Below are 26,004 nucleotides of genomic sequence, written 5' to 3' on the forward strand. Positions count from 1 at the left end.
GCTTTGAGTTCGTGCACCTCCTAATATAACATCTCCAAGTCTGTGGGGACCTCTGGGCCAGCCCCGTTCAGTAACACAGGCTGAGGGCGGAGCTGGAAGCAGGCTGGTGTTTGTAGTCCAGAAGCACAGCCTCCTCTATTCCCAGAGTGAAGCTCCGAACTACAACCCTCTCAATGTACGGCACCGACCGATCCCGCCTCTTCCCACCGCTGATTGGACCCTCGCTCACCCCATTGAGAAGACGCGAGTCCCTGCCGGCTTTCCCCAACGCCGATTGGCTCAAGGTGGGATTGTGACGCCACACTAGCGCATTATCATTGGCTGCCTTACTTGTCAATCGGGGGAGCCACCTTGCCCAGAATCCGGCGGTCTGCTGCCGGCCCTTGTTCCAGTTCATTGATCCAGCGCCGCTCAGTGCAGGGAAAAGGGGTCATCTACTCATAACCAACTGAATGTTGCAACCGCAGAATTTCCAGTTTCTTTCCCCGTTGCGATGCAAACGAGCTGGACTGCAGCTTCATGGATTCCACATGTTACCATTTCTGTCCTACTCTTAACCCGTTCAGAGATCAAATGTTTCTGCTCTGGTTCAATTCCGAACACATCTTGTTCGTGCCGCGGTAGTGTCCCTATTTCTGAGCCAGGAGACCTGGGTTAAAGTCCCACCCGCTCCAAAAGTGTGCAATAACATTTTGGTTTATTGCATCTATCCTGATATGAATCCGGGGTTATCTAGAAGAGTGGAGAAACCTACGCGCATAATAAATTGGAAATGGTAGACTGCTGCTATGCTTAAGTAACGCATTGAATGGGCGTTGTAATGTCAATGGCTTTCAGATCATCTTCCTAAAGTTATTTCTCACACTAGAAAGTTTAGATTTACTGTGCGGAGTTCTTCCAGCAGAAACTGACGTATTTACTTCTAATCATCCGTTCTACTTGTAAAAAATGTTCGATTGTCTGGATCTGTAACACCAAGCTTCGCCTGTTGGTCTCATCGTTCGGTTGTATCATTGACGCGGAAGATAGTGGAGGGATTTAGGAAAAAAATGTAATTTAAAAGAAACATGATTGGAATACAAGGCATTTCCCGCGTCTTAAATGCAGGAGAAGTCAAATTCAGACCAGCCCTGCAACCCTTCCCAGAAGGGTCAAATTTAGACGGGGAAACCTTATTGAGAGTTGAAACGCTAGTATAACAATAGTCCGACAGAAATGACCGTTCCCTCCCCGGATATATTGTGCCACAGTACAGTACGGGGAAAGGGGCAAACTGAAAGTCCCTAAGCATTTTAATCTGACGCCCTCTTCAGTTTAAAATAAAATCTGTTTGTAGCTGGAGTTGAACAGAGTAAATTAGACGCTCTGTTAATTCGTGGAGCGAGGCGATGTATGTACAGAAATCTGCTAAGAAGTGTAATAATACAATAATAGTGAAGAGATCTGGCTTTGTCTTTGGCAACAATCAGAAGCAAAAGTGGAAAAGAATTATTGGAGCGAAACACTTCGGTTGGAAGTCACACCGAAAGAGGCACAACAAAGAAATGGACAGTAAAAGCTCAAAACGGAGGTCAGGGAGTGTGAGATCAAAGAGCCGCTGGTTTTATGCTGATATTAAAACAGCAATGTAGCACTGAGAACGCCAGGGGGGTCAGGGAAATTCCCGCTGATAAACTCTGGGCGGGATCTGTGGAACAATAAGGCTGCTCAATAATCTATTTTGAGGAGGCGGGGAAAGGAACAAATTTCACTGGAAGTGACTGTCTATTTTCCATGACGGGAACATATGCAAAGTTTAAGCAGGATGTTTCTGGAATTCCGATTGATGGGCGGTTCTGTCATTAAATCTATATCGGAAGTGCGAAGTCCATGAACATTACCAGCTCCGTTTCATTCAGTTTAAAGCGGAAGGTGCGCTCCCAGCGGCTATTTCTTGCCGGGAACGGGATTATTAGGAACAGATCACACAAGGGGTGGGTCACACGACATATCCTGCTTTCCCCCAGTGAACTGTCCACCCTCAGTCCTATATTTCGTGAAATGTCACTGTATTTTTGCAGTTATTTTACCCGACAACACCCCGGTGTTTCCAGCAATATCTAACTCTTACAATTACAAATATTTGGATTAAACGAAAAAAATCTTGTATTTGTGCTCTGCCTTGAATGACGTTCGACACAGTGAAATACTCCGGATGTATAGTTACTGTGGTAAACTTAACAAAGTTTGTCCTTAATCTATTGCACAACAGACTCCCACTAGCCGCGGTGTGTGACTGAACCGGTTTGTTCGATTGGGAAACATTTCTGGAGAAGGTTCTAAGGAGAATAGGTCGCACGTTTTGGCGTAGCAAGGATTTTGTCAAAGTCTCACAACTGACCAGTACGCTACACACCGTTTAAGCAAGAATGTAAAGCCACTAGGGTGGGTGCAGTTTGCAAGAATTGATTCATGGTTGAGGACTTTCAATTTTGTGGCTAAATTGGAGAAAGTGGGACTGTGCTCCTTGGATAAAGGCGGGGATGAGGGGAAATTTAATAAATGTTAAAATCATGAGGATTATGAAAAAAATAAATTTGGAGACATCTCTCTTTCGTTGATCTAAATCCAGAGGGAACAGCTTTATGGTGATTGGACTTCAGGAAACAGGAACAAGGCGAAACTTCTCTGCATGATTTGGAGATGCCGGTGTTGGACTGGGATGTACAAAGTTAAAAATCACACAACACCAGCTTATAGTCCAACAGGTTTAATTGGAAGCACACCAGCTTTCGGAGCGTTGCTCCTTCATCAGGTGATAGTGGTGAGGACTGCAGATGATGCAGATCAGAGTTCAGATCTGGAAAAAAAACACAGCAGGTCAGGCAGCATCTGAGGAGCAGGAGATTTGACGTTTCAAGCATAAAGGGGACGGTGTCTGGAGGCACCCAGAAGGAAGGGCAGGCTGGAGCGGAGCAGACGGCAGACAGCGGGGAGGTGCAGCAGCCGATCCAAGCTCCTTCAAGACAGACGGAGGAAATGGAAGAGGAGGGATCAAAGGAGGCAGAGGACTGGATTACTGTCGAAAGCAGGAAGAGGAAAGCTCCCAAAGCCACCCAGCGAAGGGGGAAGCGACACCTACATGACGAGGATACAGGCAGCTCTTCCGACGGTGAGGACGGGCGCAAGGAGGGTCGTCACCAGAGGAAGAGACAGAGCGCCGCAGGGAAAAAGGAGGGCAGCACCGCCCAAGCAGGAAAAGATGATCCCTCTGAGGGGACGGGTAAAGGCCTCCCCCGACCTGGTGAGAACTAAGAGGTACCCACCGGCCCACAGCTCCAGGTAAGTGGGAGCAGCGGTCCTGTGACAGCCCTGCTGTCAGATGGAGAACTGGACTATGCGGACCCTGGGCCCGACCCGAAGACACCAGAGTGGGGAAATGGCTTCAGCTTGGAGCCGGACAGCTACCTCAGCCCTGGGAGGGTCCAGCAGTTTACCGTCACCACGGGGATGCACACAGCTACCCCAGAGGGGCAAGACCAGCAACAAATGGACAGTGTCAACCTTGTAAACTGTTAAAATGGGGTTAAAAATTGCCAGCATCAATGGGCGTAGCATCAAATCGGCTACGCGATGTGTTTCTACGATGGCCTTCCTGGCCAACGTTAAAGCCGACGTCCTGTTTCTGGAGGAGTGTGGGATACCACACCTCAACAGCTACAGGAGATGGTCGAGCTTGTGGGCCCATGGGCCGTCAGTTTGGTCGGGGGGCAACGATAGCCGCGCCTCCGGCCTGGATATCCTGTTGCGAGGAGGCAACCTCACCATCTCCGAGGTTAAGGAGGTGGTGGGCGGGCGCCTCCTCCTCGCCGACGTCATGTACAGGAATGCTTCCCTGAGACTGATTAATGTGTACGTCCCAGTGGGTAAGAGTGAACGGTTGGCCGTCCTGCAGCAGCTTTCACTGTTGCTGGCTACGGCCAGGCCGGTCATTCTGGCCGGAGACTTCAACTGTATCATTGATGCAGATGGACGATCCGGCGGGGGGACAGTAAACTGGACGCCACGTCCAGAGCCCTGATGGACACGGTAAAAGATGCCAAGCTGCACGACGTCTTCAGCATTCCTGCGGACAGAGCACAGCGTAGATACACCTGGTCACGGGCAGACGGGTCTATCCGCTCAAGGATAGATTACCTGTTTGTGTCCCGAACGCTCTCGGTCAGATCCACCGATGTCAAGCCGGTGTTCTTCTCTGACCACTGCCTCCTGCTGGCTGACTGTCACCTACAGGACGAGCAGTGGGCTGGTAAGGAATGTGGAAGCTGAACACAAAGCTGTTGACCCCGGGAAACATTGAGGAGCTCAAGAGGGACTACGCAGGTTGGAGAACCGTGAAGCCCCTCTTTGAGTCCCCAGCGGACTGGTGGGAAACAGTAAAAGGGAACATCAAGAGGTTCTTCATCCTCAAAGGTGTTCAGGAGGCGAGAGAGAGGCAGGGAAAACTGTCCCAGCTCCAGGAAAGTATGCAGAACCTGCTCCTGCTGCAGATGATGGGGGTGGATGTCATGGAGGACCTCAAGGAGGTGAAGGGCCAGCAAGCCTCGCTCTTTGCTTCGGAGGCCTCCAAGATAATCTTCCGGTCCAGGGTCCGCTCGGTGGAGCAGGACGAGACGTGCTCACGTTTCTTCTTCCAGAAGGTGCACAAAGAGAGCTCCGTGCTCAGCAGCCTGAAGGAAGAAGATGGCTCGATAACGTCATCTCAGGCTGACGTCATGAGGATCAGTAACTCCTTCTATGCCAGTCTGTATTACGCGAAGCCGACCGACAGCGCGGCCTCCCAGTCGTTCCTGTCCTCTATCACGGAGGCCTTAGACGACAGAACACGGGAGAGACTGGACCGGCCGCTATCTCTGGACGAGCTGACTAATGCCCTCGAGTCCTTCGAAAAGAATAAAACTCCCGGAAGCGACGGCTTACCAGTCGAGCTCTATTCCGCTCTGTGGGACTTGATTGGCCAGGACCTGCTGGAGGTGTATGTCATTATGCTTCGGGCAGGTACCATGAGTGAATCCATGAGGAAAGGCATCATCACCCTCATCTACAAGCGGAAGGGGGAGAGGGAGGAACTCAAAAATTGGCGACCAATCTCACTATTGAATGCGGATTACAAAATTCTGTCAAAGGTAATCGCCAACCGGGTCAGGTCTGCTCTGGGATCGGTGATTCACCCTGACCAAACCTGTGCTGTGCCGGGCAGGAAGATCGCTGAGAGTCTCGCACTCCTCAGGGATACGATTGCCTACGTGCAGGACAGAGGGTTGGACACCTGCCTGATCAGCCTGGACCAGGAGAAAGCCTTTGACAGGATATCACTCAGGTATATGAGAGATGTTCTCTCCAAAATGGGCTTTGGGGAGGGAATCTGCAATTGGATCAGACTGCTCCACACCAACATTGTCAGTGCAGTCTCAATCAATGGGTGGGAATCAGATAGCTACCCAGTCAGATCTGGAGTCAGGCAGGGCTGCCCTCTCTCTCCTGCCTTGTTTGTGTGCTGCATAGAGCCATTTGCCGAGTCCATCAGGAAGGATGCGAGCCTGAGAGGGGTGACTATTCCTGATAGCGGGGGCCTGCAGGTTAAGGCCTCCCTGTACATGGATGACGTCGCCGTTTTCTGCTCGGATCCGCTGTCCGTGCGCAGGCTTATGTGCATATGTGTCCAGTTCAAACGGGCATTGGGGGCCAAGGTAAACCGAGGCAAAAGCGAGGCCATGCTCTTCGGGAACTGGGCCGACCAATCCTCAATCCCCTTCACCGTCAGGACCAACCACCTGAAGGTGCTGGGTATTTGGTTCGGAGGGGCTGGGGCGTGCGCCAAGTCTTGGGAGGAGCGTATCAGCAAAGTGAGGCAGAAACTGGGCAGATGGAAGCTATGGTCACTCTCCATCGCGGGAAAAAACCTGGTCATCAGGTGTGAGGCACTGTCATTGCTATTATACGTGGCACAGGTCTGGCCTATTCCCAGAACCTGTGCCGCTGCAGTCACCCGGGCCATCTTCCAGTTTATATGGAGGTCAAAGATGGACCGGGTCCGAAGGGACTCGCTGTACAAAGATCTGGGCAACGGGGGAAAAAATACACCCAATGCCACCCTCACCCTGATGGCCACCTTTGTGTGGCTGCATCAAGCTGTGCGTGGATCCTCGGTACGCAAACACCAAGTGTCACTACGTACTGAGGTTCTACCTGTCCCCGGTGTTGCGAAGGATGGGCCTGGCCTCGCTGCCGTGGAACGCTCCGAGTAGTTGGACCATTCAGTATCACCTGTCCTTCATGGAGAAGTTTATGAAGAAAAACACCTTTGACCACAAGACCATCAGGAAGTGGTCAGCACGTAGTGTCTTTGAGACCCTTCGGGAAAAGGAGAGGGCGGATCCTATCGAGCGGTTCCCTGAGCAGACTGTCAAAGCCATTTGGCAGAATGCCTCATCGCCAGAACTTTCCAACAAGCACCAAGACATGGCTTGGCTGGTGGTGAGAAGGGCTCTGCCTGTGAGATCCTTTATGCACGACCGGACTCTCAGCCGCACCGCATGCTGCCCTTGAAGCGGCTGCGGGGGGAACGAGACTGTCACACACCTCCTTCTGGAATGTGCCTACGCAGAAGAAGTCTGGAGAGGAATGCAGTGGTGTTTGTCGAGGTTCGTCCCGAGCAGCGCCGTGACGCGGGACTCCGTGCTCTACGGTCTGTTCCCCAGGACGCACACCGAGACGAACATCAACTGTGCCTGGAGGATCATCAACTCGGTGAAGGACGCTCTCTGGGCGGTCCGAAACCTGCTGATCTTCCAGCTGAAGGAGTTGACCCTGACTGAGTGTTGCAGACTGGCACATTCCAAGGTCCAGGACTACGTGTTGAGGGACGCGCTGAATCTTGGGGCAGCTGCCGCCAAGGCGCGGTGGGGAAAGACCACCGTGTAACATCTGCCTGCCTAACGAAGAACAGGGAGCCCCGTGCAGTCATTTGGGCTCTGCTGACACTTCAGCAATAAAATATACTCGTACAGACCTATAAATAGGAATGATTACTCTGTTTTCGGTATGCAAACAAATGGAATGTTTACATATGTATGGCATGTCCAGTTGTACAGATCATCAGAGTATTTTATGAATAAAGTATAATTTTGAAATAAAAAAAAAAGAATGAAGAGTTAAGGATTATATTTTTCACACAGGATAGCGGGATTCTGAAATTCATTGCCTGGAATGGTGATAGAGATGGAAATCCTTAGTATGTTAAAAAAAACTTGCTTATGAACTTAGATTAGATTACTTACAGTGTGGTAACAGGCCCTTCGGCCCAACAAATCCACACCGACCCGCCGAAGCGTAACCCACCCAGACCCATTCCCCTACATTTACCCCTTCACCTAACACTACGGGCAATTTAGCATGGCCAATTCACCTAACCTGCACATTTTTGGATTGTGTGAAGAAATCGGAGCACCCGGAGGAAACCCACACAGACACGGGGAGAATGTGCAAACTCCACACAAACAGTTGCCTGAGGCGAGAAATGAACCCGGGTCTCTGGTGCTGTGAGGCAGCACTGTGCCACCGTGCCGCCCATAAAGTATCGATATACACCGAATTATTGATCATGAGCTGGAAGGTGAGAAAAAGACAGCCAGCAAAGATATGAAGGGCCAAATACACACTATTAAATACACAAATGAATTAGGACCAGATTAGACCACTCAGCATCTCAAGCCTGCTCCACCATTCATTAAATCAAGACGAATCTGAATATTCCTTACTTTCACCCATTTACTTGTCAGGAATCTATCTACCCCGATCATAAAACAAATTCAAAGACACTGCTTTCACTGTCTACTAAGGAAAAGACCTCCTAAGATTTATGGCAGTCTTTGAACAAAAAAGTTTCCTTAACTCAGTATTAATTGGACAACATGTTATTTTGAAATCATAATATCTAATTCTAGATTTTACCACAAGAAGAAATTTCGTATCTGCATTCTGTCAAGACTCCTCAAGCTCTTACAAGCCCTTAGAATAATTCATGCCCTTGCCAGTACAAGCCTAGCCTGTCCAACCTGTCCTTATTAGACAAGTTACTGATTCCAGGTATTAGTCTGGCAAACCTTCGCTGGACTATTTCTAATGCAATTACTTTCTTAAGTGAGGAGACAAATACTGTACAGAGATGTGGTATCACCAAGTTATGTAGAATTGAAGCATATCCTCCCTAGTTTTGACGTCAATTCCCCTTGGAGTAAATAATAACTATTAATTACTTGCTGTGCATGCATACTAGCCTTTTATGATTAGTGTAGTCAGACACCCAGATTCCTCTGCATTTCAGAGCTCTGTAATTGCTCATAATTTTGATGATATGCTTCTTTTTTATCCCGCCTGCAGAAATGGACAATTCTCCCACATTTTACCCAATTTGCTTGGTCTTTGCCCGCTCACTCAATCTGTCTGCATCCCTTTGTAGTTTCTTTATGTCTTCTTCATAACTTATTTTCTTTGGATCATCCGCAGATTGAGTAATTATGCTTTTGTTCTGTCCCTTCATCCAAGACATTAATATAACATTGTAAACATTTGAGACTCTATCACTGATCCTGATGGCACACCACTCATTACATTTTGCCACCAGAAAGTGATCAATCTATGTTTATTCTTTGCTACCTGTTAGCTAGCCAACCTTCTATCCATGCCAGTAAGTTGTAACACATACCCCGAGCTTTACCTTTTGCAATAACCTTTGATGTGCCACCTTATCAAATTGCTTCTGAAAATCCAGGTGCAATACATCCCCATTATCCATAGCACATTATTTCCACAAAGAACATCAATGAATTGTTGAATTATGTCAAAACCATATCGACTCTGACTGATTACCCACTTGATACTTCTGTCGAAAGATTGTTGCAACTGCTTCAGCTTTATCTTTTGCACTGATATGCTGAGCTCCCCCACCATTCAGGATGCAGATATTTGTGGAATTTCCTCCAAAGCTGAGTTGTTTAAATGTCCACCACAATAATGTCTAGATGTGGCAAGACTGGTTTGATGTTCAAATCTTTGATATATGTTATGAGCAGCTGGGGCCCTAGTACAGATTCTGGCAGTACATGTCTAGTCACAGTGTGTAATTGTGAGAATGACACTTGTTTTCGGACTCTCTGTTTTCTGTCTATTGACCAATCACCAATCCAATTAACTTTGCTAAACCTCTTCCTGTACCCCCAGGTACTTTATCAAAAATCTTCTGAAAATCTGAGTATACTATATTATTGAGGAGTCTTGGGGCACAGTAGTTGCATCTGTACCTCTCAGCTAGTAGGTTCAAGCCCCATCATTGGAAATATGTTACAACATGTCGAAACAAGTTGATTCAAAATGCCTATGTTCATCGACTCTTGTTTTTCAATTCTGTTCGTAATATTCTCAAAAACCTCCAACTAGTTTGTCAAACATGACTTTCCATTCACAAATTCATGTTGACTGTGCCCATTCAGGTAATTTTTATCCATGTCCATTTATCACTATTTTAAAAGAGACTGTAGCATGTTCCCTACTACTAATGTAAGGTTGACAGACCTGTAGTTCCCTATTCTTGATGAAGGGCTTTTGCCCGAAACATCGATTTTCCTGCTCCTCAGATGCTGCCTGACCTGCTGTGCTTTTCCAGCACCGCTCTAATCTAGACTCTGGCTTCTAGCATCTGCAGTCCTTGTTTTTACCTAGTTCCCTAATTACCCTCTTGTTTCTTCAACAATGTGATGAAATTTGCTACCTTCCAATCAACAGGAATTGTACCGAAATCTATGGAATTTTAGGAGATGATCACTTGCCTATGTAGATTATCTAGGTGAAAGTGAATACTGCAGATGCTGGAGATTAGCGTCAAGGAGTGGTGCTGGAAAAGCACAGCAGGTCAGGCATCATCCGAGGAGCAGGAGAATTGACGTTTTGGGCAAAAGCCCTTCATCAGGAATGAGGCTGGGAGCCTCGGGGGTGGAGAGATAAATGGGAGGGAGGTATGGCTGGGGGTGGAAGGTAGCTGAGAGCGCAATAGGTGGATGGATGGGGGGGGTAAAGGTGATAGGTCAAAGGGAGTAAAGCGGATAGGTGGGAAGGAAGATGGACAGATGAGATGGGTCATCAGGACAGTGCTGAGCTGGAAGGTTGGAACTGGGATAAGGTGGGGCTAAGGGAAATGAAACTGGTGAAATCTACCTTGATGCTCTAGGGTTAGAAGGTCCCGAGGCGGAAGATGAGGTGTTCTTCCTCCAGGCGTCGGGTGGTAAAGGAGTGGTGATGGAGGAGGCCCAGGACCTACATGTCCTCGGCAGAGTGGGAGGGGGGAGTTAAAGTGTTTGGCCACAGGACGGTGGGGTTGATTGGTGTGGGTGTCCCGGAGATGTTCTCTGAAGCACTCTGCGAGTAGGCGTTCTGTCTCCTCAATGTAGAGGAGACCACATTGGGAGCCACGGATATAGTAAATGGAAGTTCAGGTGAAACTTTGATGGATGTGGAAGGCTCCTTTGGGGCCTTGGATGGAGGTGAGGGGGGAGGTATGAGCACACAGGTCTTGCAATTTCTGTGGTGGCAGGGCAAGGTGCCGGGAGGGGAGGGTGGGTTGGTGGGGGGCGTGGACCTGACGAGGTAGTCGCAGAGGGAACGGTCTTTACGGAAAGCGGATAGGGTGGGAGGGAAATATATCCCTGGTGGTGGGGTCCATTTGTAGTTGCCAGAAATGGTGGAGGATGATGTAATGTATACAGAGGTTGGCGGGGTGGAAGGTGAGGACTGGGATGTTCTGTCCTTGTTGTGGTTGGTGGGCTGGGGTTCAAGGGCGGAGGTGCGGGATGTGAATGAGATGCACTGGAGGGCATCATCAACCAGGGGAGGGGAAATTTCAGTCTTTAAAGAAGGAGGCCATCTGGTGTGTTCTGTGGTGGAAATGGTCCTTCAGGCAACAGATGTGGCGGAAGCAGAGGAATTAGGAATACGGGATAGCACTTTTGCAGGAGGCAGGGTGGGAGGAGATATGGTAGCTGTGGGAGTCGGTGGGTTTGTAGAAAATGTCAGTGTTGAGTTGGTCACCATTGATGGAGATGGAGAGGTCCAGGAAGGGGAGAGAGGTGTCAGAGATCCAGGTGAATTTAAGGTCGGGCTAGAATGTGTTGGTGAAGTTGATGAACTGTTCACCTTCCTCGTGGGAGCTAGATTATCTCTACAGCCACTTACTTCAATGCTCTGGGATGTAGATTATCAGGTCCCAGAAACTAATCAACTTTCAGCCATATTAATTTCTCTAGACCAACTTTCTTATAACGCCAATTTCCTTTGACTCTTCATTCTCCCTGATCATCTGGATCTCTAATTCTGGGAGGTTTCTTGTACCTTGCTCAGTGCAAACGCCCATTAGCAGCAAAATCTTACAGGCGTCTGAGCCAAGTGGACCATGATGAGATTGATAGTAGGAATGGCTGAAAAATGTGGAAGGGCAGATCTCGATGTCAGGGGCATCTCACTCCATCTCACATCCACTTGGCAAGTGGATCAGCAAGTTTCTTGATTTGGAGGTGCCAGTGTTGGACTGGGGTAGACAAAGTTAAAAATCACGCAACATCAGGTTATAGTCCAACAGGTTTATTTGGAAGCACTATCTTTCGGAGCGTTGCTCCTTCATCAGGTGGTTGTGAAGTATAAGATCTTAAGACAGAGAATTTATAGCAAAAGTTTAGAGTGTGATGTAACTGAAATTATATATTGAAAAAGACCTGGATTGTTTGGATGGGGTTGGATGGTCCCAAGGGGGAAGATGAGGCGTTCTTCCTCTAGGCGTCGGATGGCTAGAATTTGGTGGTGGAGGAGACCCAGGACTTGCATGTCCTTGGCGGAGTGCGGGGGGGAGGAGGAGTTGAAGTGTTCGGCCACAGGGTGCTGGAGTTGTTTAGTGCGTGTGTCCCAGAGATGTTCTCTGAAACATTCCGTGGTATCCTGTCTCCCCAATGTAGAGGAGACCACATCGAGAGCAACAGACACAGTAAATGACACGTGTGGAAGTGCAGGTAAATCTCTGTTGGATGTGGAAGGCTCCTTTGGGGCTTTGGACAGAGGTAGAGGGGAGATGTGGTTGCAGGGCTTGTCGTTTTTGCGGTGGTGGGGAAGGTACTGGATGTGGAGGGTTGGTTGGTGAGGGGGTGGACTTAACAAAGGAGCCGCAGAGGGAATGGTCTTTCTGGGACACAGATAGGGGTGGGGAGGTAAACATATCCCTAGTGGTGGGGTATATTGTAGGTGGCAGAAGTGGCAGAGGATGATACAATGTATCCAGTCCATCCTTGTTGCAATTGGAGGGGTGGGGTTCAAGAGCGGAGGTGCAGGAAGTGAAGGAGATGTGCTGGAGGGCATCATCGACCACGTGGGAGGGGAAATTGTGATCTTTAAAGAAAGAGGCCATCTGGGATGTTCTATGGTGGAATTGGTGCTCCTGGGAGCAGATGCGGCAGAGGCAAAGAAATTGGGAATAAAGGATAGCATTTTTACAGGAGGCAGGGTGGGAGCAGGTGTAGTCCAGGTAGCTGTGTGAGTTGGTGGGTTTGGAGGAGATGTCCGTGTTGAGTCAGTCGCTGGAAATGGAGATGGAGAGGTCCAGGAAGGGGAGGGAGGTGTCCGAGATCATCCAGGCAAATGTGTGGTTGGAGTGTGAGGTGTTCATGAAGTTGATGAACTGTTCAACCTCCTCGTGGGAGCACAAGTAGCACCGATACAGTCATAATGTAGCGGTATAAAAGGTAGGGAATGGTGCCGGTGTAGCTGCGGAAAATGGACTATTCCACATACCCAATGAAGAGGCAGGTATAGTTGGGGTTCATGCAGATGCCCATGGCTACCTCTTTGGTCTGGAGGAAGTGGGAGGATTCGAAGGAGAAATTGTTGAGAGTGAGGACCAGTTCAGCCAAACGAATGAGAGTGTCAGTGGAAGGGTATTGGTTGGGTCGGCAGGAAAGGAAGAAATAGAGCACTTGGAGGCCTTTGTCATGGCGGATGGATGTGTACAGGGATTGGATGTCTATGGTGAAGATGAGACACAGGGAGCCAGAGAAACAAAAGTCATGGAGAACACTGTGCACTGTCAGCTGCAAAGGATGGTGTCATTCATACAAAGTTACAATTTTCTGATGTGAATTTTTGGACAAGTTTACAACAAGAAACCCCAGTGCCAAAAATATCTAGAATTAGGTAGGTACGTTTTAATCTGCTCAGAGACAGAAATAGATTTTCCACTCTGAATAGAATATCTGAGCGAGTTATTTATGTGGTAACAGCCAGCAGGCAGCTCAGTCACTCAAGAAATTCTGTGTGGGACAACAGGGAGAAAAAAAATAAAATGAAATGTGAGAATTAAAGTAAATTACCTATGTGCTTATGTTGATGTTACTATGCTATCTTTTAAATACAATTTAATTGGAATTTCAATAATTACAATATTGGAATTACAGAACAAGTGATCTGGTTGACTGACATCCAAATGTATTGTAGTATTCACTAGTGCTAAAATGAATGATTAAAACAGAATAATATCAACTCCACAAATCTGCCTCCATCACAATAAGTCAGGGTGTGTTACATTCCGAGACAGTAACACACCCATAGTTGCTATGAGAATGATAGCAATTTTCCCTGACTTTTGTCCAGTATTTATGTGAGTCTATGCACAATAGTTTTGTCACTTCATAAGTAAATTTGATTAAAATGTTTTGGCAGACATAGTTTTTCCATGTCATTTTTCCTATTTTTCACTTCCAAGTCCAGATGTTAACTACAATTAATGTAATTTTTTGAATACAAATCAGTTATTATCTCAAATGTCATGTAATATAAACATTGGAAACATATTTTGCCATGCCACTTGTTTATTCATGGTGTTTTTTGCAGTCAAGTGCGGATTTATATGCGATTTGCACTTAAGCAGTACCATATGTATGACTAAGAATCAGGACAAAGACACTTTTATTAAATTCGTGATCACCATGAATTTCTGGAGGGTTTCTCCCAATTATGTAAATTCTACTCATTCCATTTCATCCCAAGTGATATTCTTTGAGCAGCTTAGATTAATGATTGTATCGACTGATATTAACTCAAGCTGCAGGATTGATGGCTACCAGTTTTTCCCAATGCCTATTGTTAGTCACTCTTTTATCAATGTTTATTTAAGATCCATAGAAAAGCTAAAGTAAGGAAAAACGTTCAGAGGTCACCTTGTGATCAACATTGGTTTGGCCATTTTTGGAATATTGTGTTCAATTTAGTCTCCTTGTTATAGGAAGGAAGTTGTTAAATTTGAAAGGGTTCAAAAAAGATTTACAAAGATTAGATTAGATTACAGTGTGGAAACAGGCCCTTCGGCCCAACAAGTCCACACCGACCCGCCGAAGCGAAACCCACCCATACCCCTACATTTACCCCTTACCTAACACTACGGGCAATTTAGCATGGCCAATTCACCTGACCTGCACATCTTTGGATGGTGGGAGGAAACCGGAGCACCCGGAGGAAACCCACACAGACACGGGGAGAACGTGCAAACTCCACACAGTCAGTCGCCTGAGGCGGGAATTGAACCCGGGTCTCTGGCGCTGTGAGGCAGCAGTGCTAACCACTGTGCCATCGTGCCGCTTGCCAGGATAGAAGTGTTTGAGATAAAAGGAGCGGCTGAATAGGCTGGGGCTATTTTCTCTGGAGCTTCAGAGGCTGAGGGGTGACCTTGTAGAAGTTTATAATATCATGGATAGAGTGAATAGCTAAAGTTTTTTTCCTAGGGCAGGGGAAATCCAAAACTAGAGGGCATAGGTTTATGGTGAAAGGCGAAAGATTTAAAAGGGACCTAGGGTAACTTTTTCATGCAGAAGGTGGTATATATATGGAATGAACTGCCAGAGGAAGCTCTGGTGGCTGGTACAAGTACAACATTTAAAAGACATCTGGATGGATATATGAATAGGCAAGGTTTGTAGAAATATGGGCCAAATGCTTGCAAATGGATCTAGATTAATTTAAGTTATCTGGTCGACATGGAGGAATTAGACTGAAGGATCTGTTTGGTGCTATACATCTCTATGATTCTATGACTCTAAGTATGGCAGCACTTACTGCATCTGATGTGTCTGCTTTTTCATTTTCTCATAGTATGTGGGTGACACTGACTAAGTTAACAGTTATTCCTCATCTCTAATTGAGATGGTGATGATGAGCCAACTTGAACCATTGCAGTCCATGGGTTCATTGAGTTAGAAGGCGGCATGGTGGCACAGTGCTTAGCACTGCTGCCTCACACCGCCAGAGACCCGGGTTCAATTCCTGCCTAAGGCGACTCTCTGTGTGGAGTTTGCACGTTCTGCCCGTGTCTGCGTGGATTTCCTCCGGGTGCTCCGGTTTCCTCCCACAGTCCAAAACTGTGCAGGTTTAGGTGAATTGGCCAAGTTAAATTGCCCGTAGTGTTAGGTGAAAGGATAAATGTAGGGAAATGGGTCTGGGTGGGTGGCGGGTCGGTGTGGACTTGTTGGGCTGAAGGGCCTGTTTCCATGCTGTAAGTAATCTAATCTAATCTAATCTAAAAAAAAAGGGGTGAGCAGATTACAAGGTGAGTAGCAGGATTTTGGTTGAGATTTTCAGATTTCTGAGATGTTCAGGAATCTGATGAGAACATTGTGTAACCTAGATTTTATATGTTACATGACAATGTAGTACCACAAAGTCATTTTGTGCCTAGTTTAGCTTTATCAACAAACGAATAATTTACCATCTACAGTCTGATGGCTCAAAATACCAGACAATTCGCAGAAATATGCTAAGTATTAACAAAATATTATTCATGTTATTCTCATCACTGATGTAGGTAGGATGAAAGACCGACATTTTCTAACAAAGTTTCTATATAAACTGAAAATAATAATGGATCTTTTTGGAATATTTGTGTCTTCCATGTTGATACAATGCAAACCAGAAGTATGCTATTGAATTAATTGCTTGATCTTCTTTTACTATTCAAGTAACTCTTGGCTAATTTTACCTCAACTCCATTCACTTACCTTGACTTGTAATTGTCATGCTCAAGAAAAAAATATTGATCCGCATGTTGAAGATTTGGTACAAAAACTAAAATCACATGGAATTCAAGGTGGGCTGGCTAGATGGATACAAAACTGGCTTGGTCATAGAAGACAGAGGGTAGCTGTGGAAGGTGTTTTTCAGAACTGAGATTGGTAACTAGTAGTGTTCCACAAGGATCAATATTAGGTCCCCTGTTGCTTGTGTATACAAACAAACTGGTGAAAATTTGGGTGATCTGATTAATAAGTTTGATATGAAGATTTGAGGAGTTGCTGATAGTGCCGACAATTGTGAAAGGATGCAACAAGATATAGATAGATTGGCGACTTGGGCACAGAAATGGCAGATGGAATTTATTCGATACAAATGCGAGGTAATGCATTTTGAAGGATCAAATTTAGGTGTGACTTATTCTGAAAATGGCAGAACCCTTAGGAATATTAACATGCAGGTCTACAGTTCCCTAAAAGTGGCAACACAGGTTGCCAAGGTGATTAAGAAGGCATATGGAGTACAAGAGTTTGGCAAACCATGTTGCAGTTAGTTAAGCCATTATTAGGCCACATTTGGAGTGTTGTGTGCAGTTTTGGTTGCTGCACTACCAGAAGGATGTGGAAGTTTTGGAGAGAGTATAGAGAAGGTTCACCGGGAGGTTGCCTGGTCTCAAGGGCGTAGGTTATGAGGAAGAGTTAAAAAGTCTAGGATTGTTTTTACTGGAAATATGGTGGCTGAGAGGAGACCTGATAAAGATCTACAAAATTATGGGAGGCAGAGATAGGGTGGATAGTCAGAGGCTTGTTCCAGGGTTGAAGTTTCAATTACAAGGGGACACAGGTTCAAGATGAGATGGCAAAAGTTTAAAGTGGACGTGCAAGGGAAATGTTTCACGCAGAGAGTGGTAGGATTCTTGAACGCACTGCCAGAAGAGGTGGTGGAAGCACCTGGATGGCTACATGCATAGGGAGGGAATAGAGAGATACGGACCGAATAAGGTCAAAGGTTTGTTTTTTAGTTCAGTTAGGGTATGATGATCGGCAGGCTTGGAGGGCTGAAGGGCCTGTTCATATGCTGGACTACTCTTTTTTTTGTTCTTTGCTCCATTTCAAATGATCCAGCATCCACAGCCTTTTGGGAAAAGAGTTCCAAATTTGTATGATCCTTTGTGTGAATATAAGTGCATCCTGATTTGACTCCTGAATTATTCAAGTTCATATTTTAAGATTTTTATCTCTTTGTTTAGAATTTGCCATCTTAGGGTATAGTTTCTCCATATCTCATGTATCAAATCTCTTTGTCATCCTGATTAGATCACCACTCGATTTTTGAAATTAGATCATGTTCTGTCATCATAATTAAATCAAATCGTAAAATGAACTTTGTGCCTGACAGGTGATCATTTAATTCCATTGTACCTGTGCCAATTCTCTGAAGGACAATTTGTGCTCAGTCTATAGTCCCTTTATGTCCATGGTCTTGGAGTTCCTCATCTTCAAATGCTTGTTCACCTCTCTGTTAAAGTTGCTTATGAAATTGGTTCCACATCTTTTTCGAGTAGAACATAGAAATTGAAAACATTTCTCCATCTTCTGTCTTGATCCTTTGCCAGCTATTTAAGAGCTACAATTTCACTCATTAGCATCTTTCATTAGAGAATAGATTTTTGTTTTCCTCTCTCGTCACTGTTAGGGCAACTTGTCACCTTTTCTGTTCCAAATCCAAAAGTTTCTGTCTCCATAACTGAATTCTCCTATTCCTTATAACTGGTACCTTTACATGTTTTCTGTGATGTTCAAAATTATCCACAATACTGCAGTAAAATAAATAATACATTTCCAGGCTAGTCACTTTGCTTTTATATTTTATTCTGGGGTTTGTAAATCCAAGCCACCATCTTTGTCACATTAAGAACTTGGGATATCAGATACCCAGGTCTCTGCTTATCTCCACTTCTCAAAATCACACAGGAGCATCGAACAGGAGTAGGTCATTAAGCTGTTTGAGCATGTTTGTTTAGAGTGTTCTGTCTTTGTATATTAATTTCTTAAAGTTCATTGTTTCATGCTGCCCCCACATGGAACTACATCCACCATGCTGCTGCCTCAGTCTAATCTGCATATGTCATTTGAATTACACAATCTTTTTCATCACTCTCAAATATCACACAATATTGTATCATCTAGAACATTTATAATGCATCTCTTTATTCTTGAGTCCAGATCAGTTAATATTTGAAAAGAATAGTGACCAAACCTGATCCCTGAACAGAAGTATTGTTAATCATCTTCCAGTCTGAATGGCATCCAGCCATTATGATTTGTCACTAACTTCCTGTCACTAATCCATTTCTGTATCCTTATTGACTCTTTGTTCTTAACCCTTTGAGCTTCCATTTTCTTAGTAAGCCTTTTGTGTGGATTTTTTTCAAATTCCTTCTGAAAATCAATCACTTACAGTATTTCCTTGATCCACTCTTCCGATCATCACATCAAAGACTTTGATCATGCTAGATAGACACGACATATGTTTGACAATCCTTTTTTTTTTAACGTTCTTTGATGATCTCACATTTTTCCAAATGCTACTTTAGTTTTTCCCCGATAGGTGTTTCCAATGATTTCTACACCTCTGATATTAGTTTGGTGAGTTTGTAATTTTCTAATTTATTAATCTATCCTTTTTTGCACAAAGGTACAACATTAATCATTGCTCCTATATCCTGGCCAACACTACTTCTGTATCCAATCAGGTTTTAAAGATTATGAGAAGTGCCTCTGCTATGTCTACCTTCCTTTCTAGGCAAGTCAGAATAATTTCATCTGGGTTTGGTGGTTTACCAACTTTTAGAAATGCTAATCCTTTTTAGTCTGCTTTTTCTATCCATTGTCATCCTGTCCTTAATATCACCTTATATTGCAACTTTTATATAATCCACCATCCTTATGAACATCCTTATGCAGAGTACCCTTTTATTGTTCGAGCTATGTCCTCTGTCTTATATCAAGGGCTTTTAATGGGCCCAACATTTTTCCTTGCCAATCTCTTACACTATATATTTTTGTAGAACATTTTAAGGTTAAGTTGAATAACATATATGTGCTATTTGGACCAACTGAATCAATTGCCTCCTATACTTTTTATACTATTCTGGTTATTAACTGAACCTTGATCCTGACATTTCTTAGAAATGGTCTTCTTCTAATTTTTTATTTTCTTTCTCATTCAGGGTGTGTTATTTTCCAGTTAACATTGACTTCCTGCAGGAAAGATATCGGTCTAGTTCTTGTACCTCATTTATTTCCTCCCGGAATGGTTTTCCATTGCTTCATTATTACCTCAGCTTATAACTTCTCCAATCTAATGCTAGATGCACTAGTATCATTGTGAATCTGTGCTCTACTCCGCCCAGGGTCAATGTTTCCTAAGGATTGATATCCCAAAGTGGAACACATATGCAAGTCGATGGTTTTATTCCCATCTTGCTATTTTACCCTAACCTATGTACACCCTCACTTATTTTCTCCTTCACATTTGCGAATAGCGTCCCTTTAATTGTATCTGTTGTTATTCAAGTTCCACATTCTGCCACTATCGGATTAAGTACATTTCTCCTGAATTCTTTATTGGATTTCAGATAAGATAATTGGACTGTTTAGTGTTCTGTCTGTGGTCTTGCTCATTCCTCCTGCAGGTTAGCAAAAATTGTTAATGGCATAGTTTATTTTGTGCAAATTGTGGTTCAATACACAAATAAGGCTTATCTGTCAATAAGGGCAACTCCATACAGTCAACAGAATCTTCTGATTTGAGGGGATTGGCCACTCTCAGTCAGATGCTTGATCCTAACAATGTCTGAGGATCCATATTCTTGCAGTCTGGGATTAGGCCACAGTAGGTCCTGCAGGTCATATGTAACCAGTCCAGCATTTGCAGGTCCATTAGTGAGGTGCTATGGAGAATTCGTCCAGGCGTTAGGCCAATAAGACAAAGGGAGGAACTGATCATGATGATAGTGGAAGGAAGAGCAGTTAGTGCTGATGCGAGGCAGGAGAGATGATTATGTGCTGCCTGTGACTGAATAGGAAATGTAGGAAATCTGGAAAGGATTGGTGTTTGGAAGATAAGGTGATCAGAACTGTTGAGTGGACATGATGCATGTACTAGTGAGAGTTCTAATCCATAAGCCTTGGTGATGTGACAGTGACTGAGTTAGAGTGAGTGCTGGTTCTGTGAGTGCTAGGTATCAGAGAACTGATGGTGATGCATACCCTTGCAAATGGAGATGATCTTTAATTTGCTCCCAGCACTATTGTGCATTGTATTTCACATGAGATACACTGCACTGACCCAGGCTGCCATTGCAGTTCAGGCTGCCTGAGGGTGGCTTGTCTTCCTTTATATTTCACCTCTGGAAATTCCTCTGCTCTACCAACCCATCCACCAGCATGTCGAGGTCCCTGACCATAAAGTGCATGGCTACTTTGCATTTCTGGGCCATTTTCTCAGGGGCAGGAGCACCCTGGTGTAGAGGCCAGCTCCTGTTGTTTCACCTGAGATACTGTGGGGCTGGGGTTTAAATATGGCCCTAGTGGCATGAACATTGCAAAAGCCCCAGCAATGGGACCACACTTCCATCTCCTTTGCTGCTGACCACACTAGACATGTGCTGAAAAGGTCAGGTAACTGAAGAGTGGACGATCGTGTGAGAAAGGAAGGCTAAGGAAATTGAGCAAGTCCATAAGGACTCTTTACTCTTAACAATCTTTACAGGTGCACCATGGAAAGCATTCTGTCTGGGTCCATCATAGATTGACATGGCAACTGCTCTGCCCAGGACTGTAAGGAACTACAGAAAGTTGTGTGTACGCAACCCAGTCCATAACGCAAGCCAACTATTGACTCCATCTACACTTCTCAATGTCTTGGAAAGGCAGCTAACATCATCAAAGACCCCTCCCACCCTGATTATAATCTTTTCCAACCTCTTCTGTCAGGTAGAAGCTTAAACGCATGTAGCAACAGGATCAAGGACAGTTTCTTCCCTGCTGTTATTAGACTTCTGAAATGACCTCACAAATTTCAAATCCAATATTGACTTTGCTGTTTGTGCACCTTTTTTGCAGCCTTAACTTTGTATTCCTCGCTCTGTTCTGTAACTCTATGATGTTTGTATGGCATGATCTGCCTGTACTGCATGCAAAACAAAACTTCTCACTGTACCTAGCTACACGTGACAATAATAAACCAAATCAAATCAAACGGTTGACAAGTGCCATGGCAGACTACTCATCATGAATCTCACTGAAAAGAAATGCAGCTAAAAAAATGGAAGAATTCATTCCATAACTCTGTTTCCCTCTCCACAGTTGCTGCCATTCCAGCTGAGATTTTCCAACGGTTTCTTCTGCTTTTATTGAATTCCACAGAACGTAGAACATAGGACGGTACAGCACAGTTCCAGCCCTTCAGCCCTCAATGTTGTGCTGACCTTTTATCCCATTCTGAGTTCAAACTAACCTACATACCCTTCATTTTACTATCATCTATATGGCTATCCAAGAGTCGCTTAAATGTCCTGAACGTACCCGACTCTCGCTGCCAATGCATTCCACGCACCCACCAATCTCTGTGTAAAGAACCGACATCTGACATCTCCCCTAAAGCTTCCACCAATCACTTTAAAATTATGCCCCCTTGTAGTAGCCTTTCTGCCCTGGGAAAAAGTCTCTAGCTATCCACTCTATCCACTCACTCTCATCATCTTGTACACCTCTATCAAGTCACCTCTCATCTTCATCATTCCAATGAGAAAAGCCCTGGCTCGCTCAACCTTCCTTTGTAAGACATGCCTTCCAGTCCAGGCAGCATCCTGGTAAATTTCCTCTTGACCGTCTCTAAAACTTCCACATCCTTCCTAGAATGAGGTGAACAGAACTAAACACAATATTCCAAGTGTGGTCTAACCAGGGATTGATAGAGGTTGCAACATAACCTCATGGCTCTTAAACTCAATCCCCTTGCTAATGAAAACCAACACACCATATGTGTACTTAACAACTCAATCAACTTGGGTGATAACTTTGAAGGATCTATGAACATGGACCCCAAGATCTCTCTGTTCTTCCACACTGCCAAGAATCTTGCTTTTAACCCTGTAATCAGCATTCAAAGTTGACCTTCCAAATGAAATGCTTTACTCTTTTCCAGGTTGGACTCCACTACTCAGCCCAGTTCTGCATCCTATCACTATCCCGTTGCAACCTACAACAGCCCTCCACACTATCCACAACTCCACCAATCTTTGTTTCATAGCAAATGTACTAACCCACCTTTCCACTTCCTCATCCAAGTCATTTATAAAAATCATAAAGAGCAGAGGTCCCAGAACATATCCCTGCAGAACACCATTGGACACCTATGTATACTTCTCATCTATTACCGCCCCCTGTCTTCTATGGCCCAGCCAATTCTATGTCCAGACAGACAAATTTCCCTGTAGAGGTAAAAACAATGACTGCAGATGCTGGAAACCAGATTCTGGATCAGTGGTGCTGGAAGAGCACAGCAATTCAGGCAGCATCCAAGGAGCTTTGAAATCGACGTTTCGGGCAAAAGCCCTTCATCAGGAATAAATTTCCCTGTATCCCATGCCTCCTTACTTTCTGAATGAGCCTACCATGGGGAACCTTATCATTCCTGAAGAAGGACTCATGCCCGAAACATCGATTCTCCTGCTCCTTGGATGCTGCCTGACCTGCTGCACTTTTCCAGCAACACATTTTCAACCTTATCAAAACCCTTGCAAAAATCCATATACACCATTCACTGCTCTACCTTCAGTAATGTGTTTTGTCACATCCTCAAAGAATTCAATAAGACTTGTAAGGCATGACCTTCCACTCACAAAACCATGCAGACTATCTCTAATCAAACTATGGTTTTCCAAGTAATCATAAATCCTGTCTCTCAGAATCCTCTCCAGTACTTTACCCACCACAGATGTGAGACTGACTGGTCTGTAATTCCCAGCATTATCCCTATTCCTTTTCTTGAACAAGGGAATAACATTTGCCATCCTCCAATCATCTGGTACTACTCCAATGGACAGTGAGGATGCAAAGTTCATGCCAAATGTACAGCAATGTCTTCCCGTAGTAACCCTGGGTATATCATGTCTGGCCCAGGGGACTCATCTATCCTCATATTTATCAAAATTTCAAGCACACCTTCGTTCTTAATATCAATCCATTCGAGCATATCAGCCTATTTCACACTGCCCTCACAAACAACAAGGTCCCTCTCACTGTTGAATACTGAAGCGAGGTATTCAGTAAGGACATCCCCTTACTCTTAGATGTACCAGAAAGAACAGAGAAAATAGTAAATGAGGCGGTAGTATGGCACTGTTAGTCAAAGACAGTATTACGGTTGCAGAAAGGACGTTGAAGGACTCATCTACAGAGGTAGTATGGGCTGAGATTAAACACAGGAAAGGAGAGGTCACCCTGTTGAGAGTTTTCTATAGGCCTCCAAATAGTTCCAGAAATGTAGAGAATAGGATAGCAAAGATGATCCTCAATTGGAGCGAGAGTGACAGGTTAGTTGTCATGGGGGACTTTAACTTTCCAAATATTGACTGGGAATACTATAGTTCAAGCACTTTAGCCCGGTCAGTTTTTGTCCAATGTGTGCAGGAGGGTTTCCTGACACTGAATGTCGAATGGCCAACATTAGATTTGGTACTGGGTAATGAACCTGGCCAGGTGTTAGATTTGGAGGTAGGTGAGCACTTTGGTGATAGTGACCACAATTCGGTTAAGTTTACTTTAGTGATGGAAATGGGTAGGTATATACCGCTGAGCAAGATTTATAGCAGGGGAAAGGCAATTATGATGCGATTAGGAAAGATTTAGGAAACATAGAATGTGGAAGGAAACTGCAGGGGATTGGCACAATTGAAATGTAGATCTTATTCAAGGACCAGCTACTGAGGGTCCTTGATAAGTATGTACCTGCCAGGCAGGGAGGAAGTTGTTGAGCACGGGAGCCATGGTTTACTAAGGAAGTTGAATCTCTTGTCAAGAGAAAGAAGAAGGCTTATGTTAGGATGAGATGTGATGGCTCAGTTAGGGTGCTTGAGAGTTACAAGTTAGCCAGGAAAGACCTAAAGAGAGAGCTAAGATGAGCCAGGAGGGGACATGCGATGTCCTTGGTGGATAGGATCAAAGAAAACCCTAAGGTTTTCGATAGGGATATCAGGAATAAAAGAATGACGAGAATAAGATTAGGGCCAATCAAGCATAGTAATGGGATGTTGTGCATGGAGTCAGAGGAGTTGGGGAGGTGCTAAATGAATACTTTTTGTCAGTATTCACAGTAGAAAAGACAATGTTGTTGAGGAGAATACTGAGAAACAGGCCAGTCGACCAAATTGCAATTCTAAAAATAGAATTTCATAAAAATACTAAGTCCCCTGGGCCAGATGGGATTTATTTTAGGATTCTCTGGGAAGCCAAGGAGGAGATTGCCAAGCCTTTGGCTTTGAACTTTATGTCATCATTGTCTACTGGATAGCAAATGTTGTTCCCTTGTTCAAGAAGGGGAATAGAGACAAACCGAGAAATTATAGACCAGTGAGTCTTATTTCGGTTGTGGGTAAAATATTGGAAAGACTTATAAGAGACAGGATTTATAATCATCTAGAAAGGAATAAATTGGATTGGGGGTAGTCAACACGGCTTTGAGAAGGGTGGTTTGTGTCTCACAATCCTTATTGAGTTCTTTGAGAAAGTGACCAAACAGGTGGATGAGGGTAAAGTTGATGTGGTGTATATAGATTTCAGTAAGGCGTTTGATAAGGTTCCCCATGGTAGGCTATTGCACAAAACATGGAGGCATGGGATTGAGGGTGATTTAGCAGTTTGGATCAGAAATTGGCTCACTTAAAGAAGACAGAGGGTGGCGTTTGATGGAAAATATTCATCTTGAAGTTCAGTTGCTAGTGGTGTACCACAAGGATCTGTTTTGGGTCCACTGTTGTTTGTGAATTTTAGAAATGAGCTAGATGAGGGCATAGAATGATGGGTAAGTAAATTTGCGGATGACACTAAGGTTGGTAGAGTTGTGGATAGTGACAAACGATGTTGTAGGTTGCAGAGAGACATAGATAAGCTGCAGAGCTGGGCTGAGTGATGGCAAATGGAGTTTAATGCAGAACTGTGATGTGATTAACTTTGGGAGGAGTAACAGGAATGCAGAGTACTGGGCTAATAGTAAGATTCTTGGTATTGTGGATGAGCAGAGAGAGACCTCAGTCTCCAGGTACATAGTTGTGGGCGGCACAGTGGCACAATGGTCAGCACTGCTGCCACAAAGCGCCAGAGACCCGGGTTCAATTCCCACCTCAGGCAACTGTCTGTGTGGAGTTTGCTCATTCTCCCCTTGTCTGCATGGGTTTCCTTTGGGTGCTCCGGTTTCCTCCCATAGTCTGAAAATGTGCAGGTTAGGTGAATTGTCCATGCTAAATTGCCTGTAGTGTTAGCTGAAGGGGTAAATGTAGGGGAATGGGTCTGGGTGGGCTCCTCTTTGGAGGGTCAGTGTGGACTTGTTGGATCGAAGGGCCTGTTTCCACACTGTAAGTAATCTAATCCTTGAAAGTTACCATTCAGTTGATAGGGTTGTTAAGAAGGCATACGGTGTGTTAGCTTTTGTGGGAACCATGAGATTATGCTGCAGCTGTACAAAACTCTGGTGTGTCCACCTTTGGAGTATTGCATGCTGTTCTGGTCACTGCATTATGGGAAGGATGTTGGTAGGGATCAGAGATCTACTAGGATGTTGCCTGGTATGGAGAGAAGGTCTTAGAGG

General features: G+C 44.9%; 1 long non-coding RNA gene across 1 annotated transcript in view; it reads left to right on the forward strand.

The window, feature by feature from the left end:
• Nucleotides 1–13: 13 nt before the first annotated feature.
• LOC148149664 (uncharacterized) overlaps nt 14–26,004 on the forward strand; it is a 37,773-nt gene continuing 11,782 nt past the window's right edge. The window contains exon 1 of the long non-coding RNA XR_015757723.1: nt 14–284. This is a non-coding gene — a long non-coding RNA (uncharacterized LOC148149664). The remainder of the gene's footprint in view (nt 285–26,004) is intronic.

The sequence above is a fragment of the Chiloscyllium plagiosum genome, unplaced genomic scaffold, assembly GCF_037043375.1.
Source record: "Chiloscyllium plagiosum isolate Xiang-an unplaced genomic scaffold, Cpla_swu_hap1 HiC_scaffold_7, whole genome shotgun sequence".
Classification (NCBI taxonomy): domain Eukaryota; kingdom Metazoa; phylum Chordata; class Chondrichthyes; order Orectolobiformes; family Hemiscylliidae; genus Chiloscyllium; species Chiloscyllium plagiosum.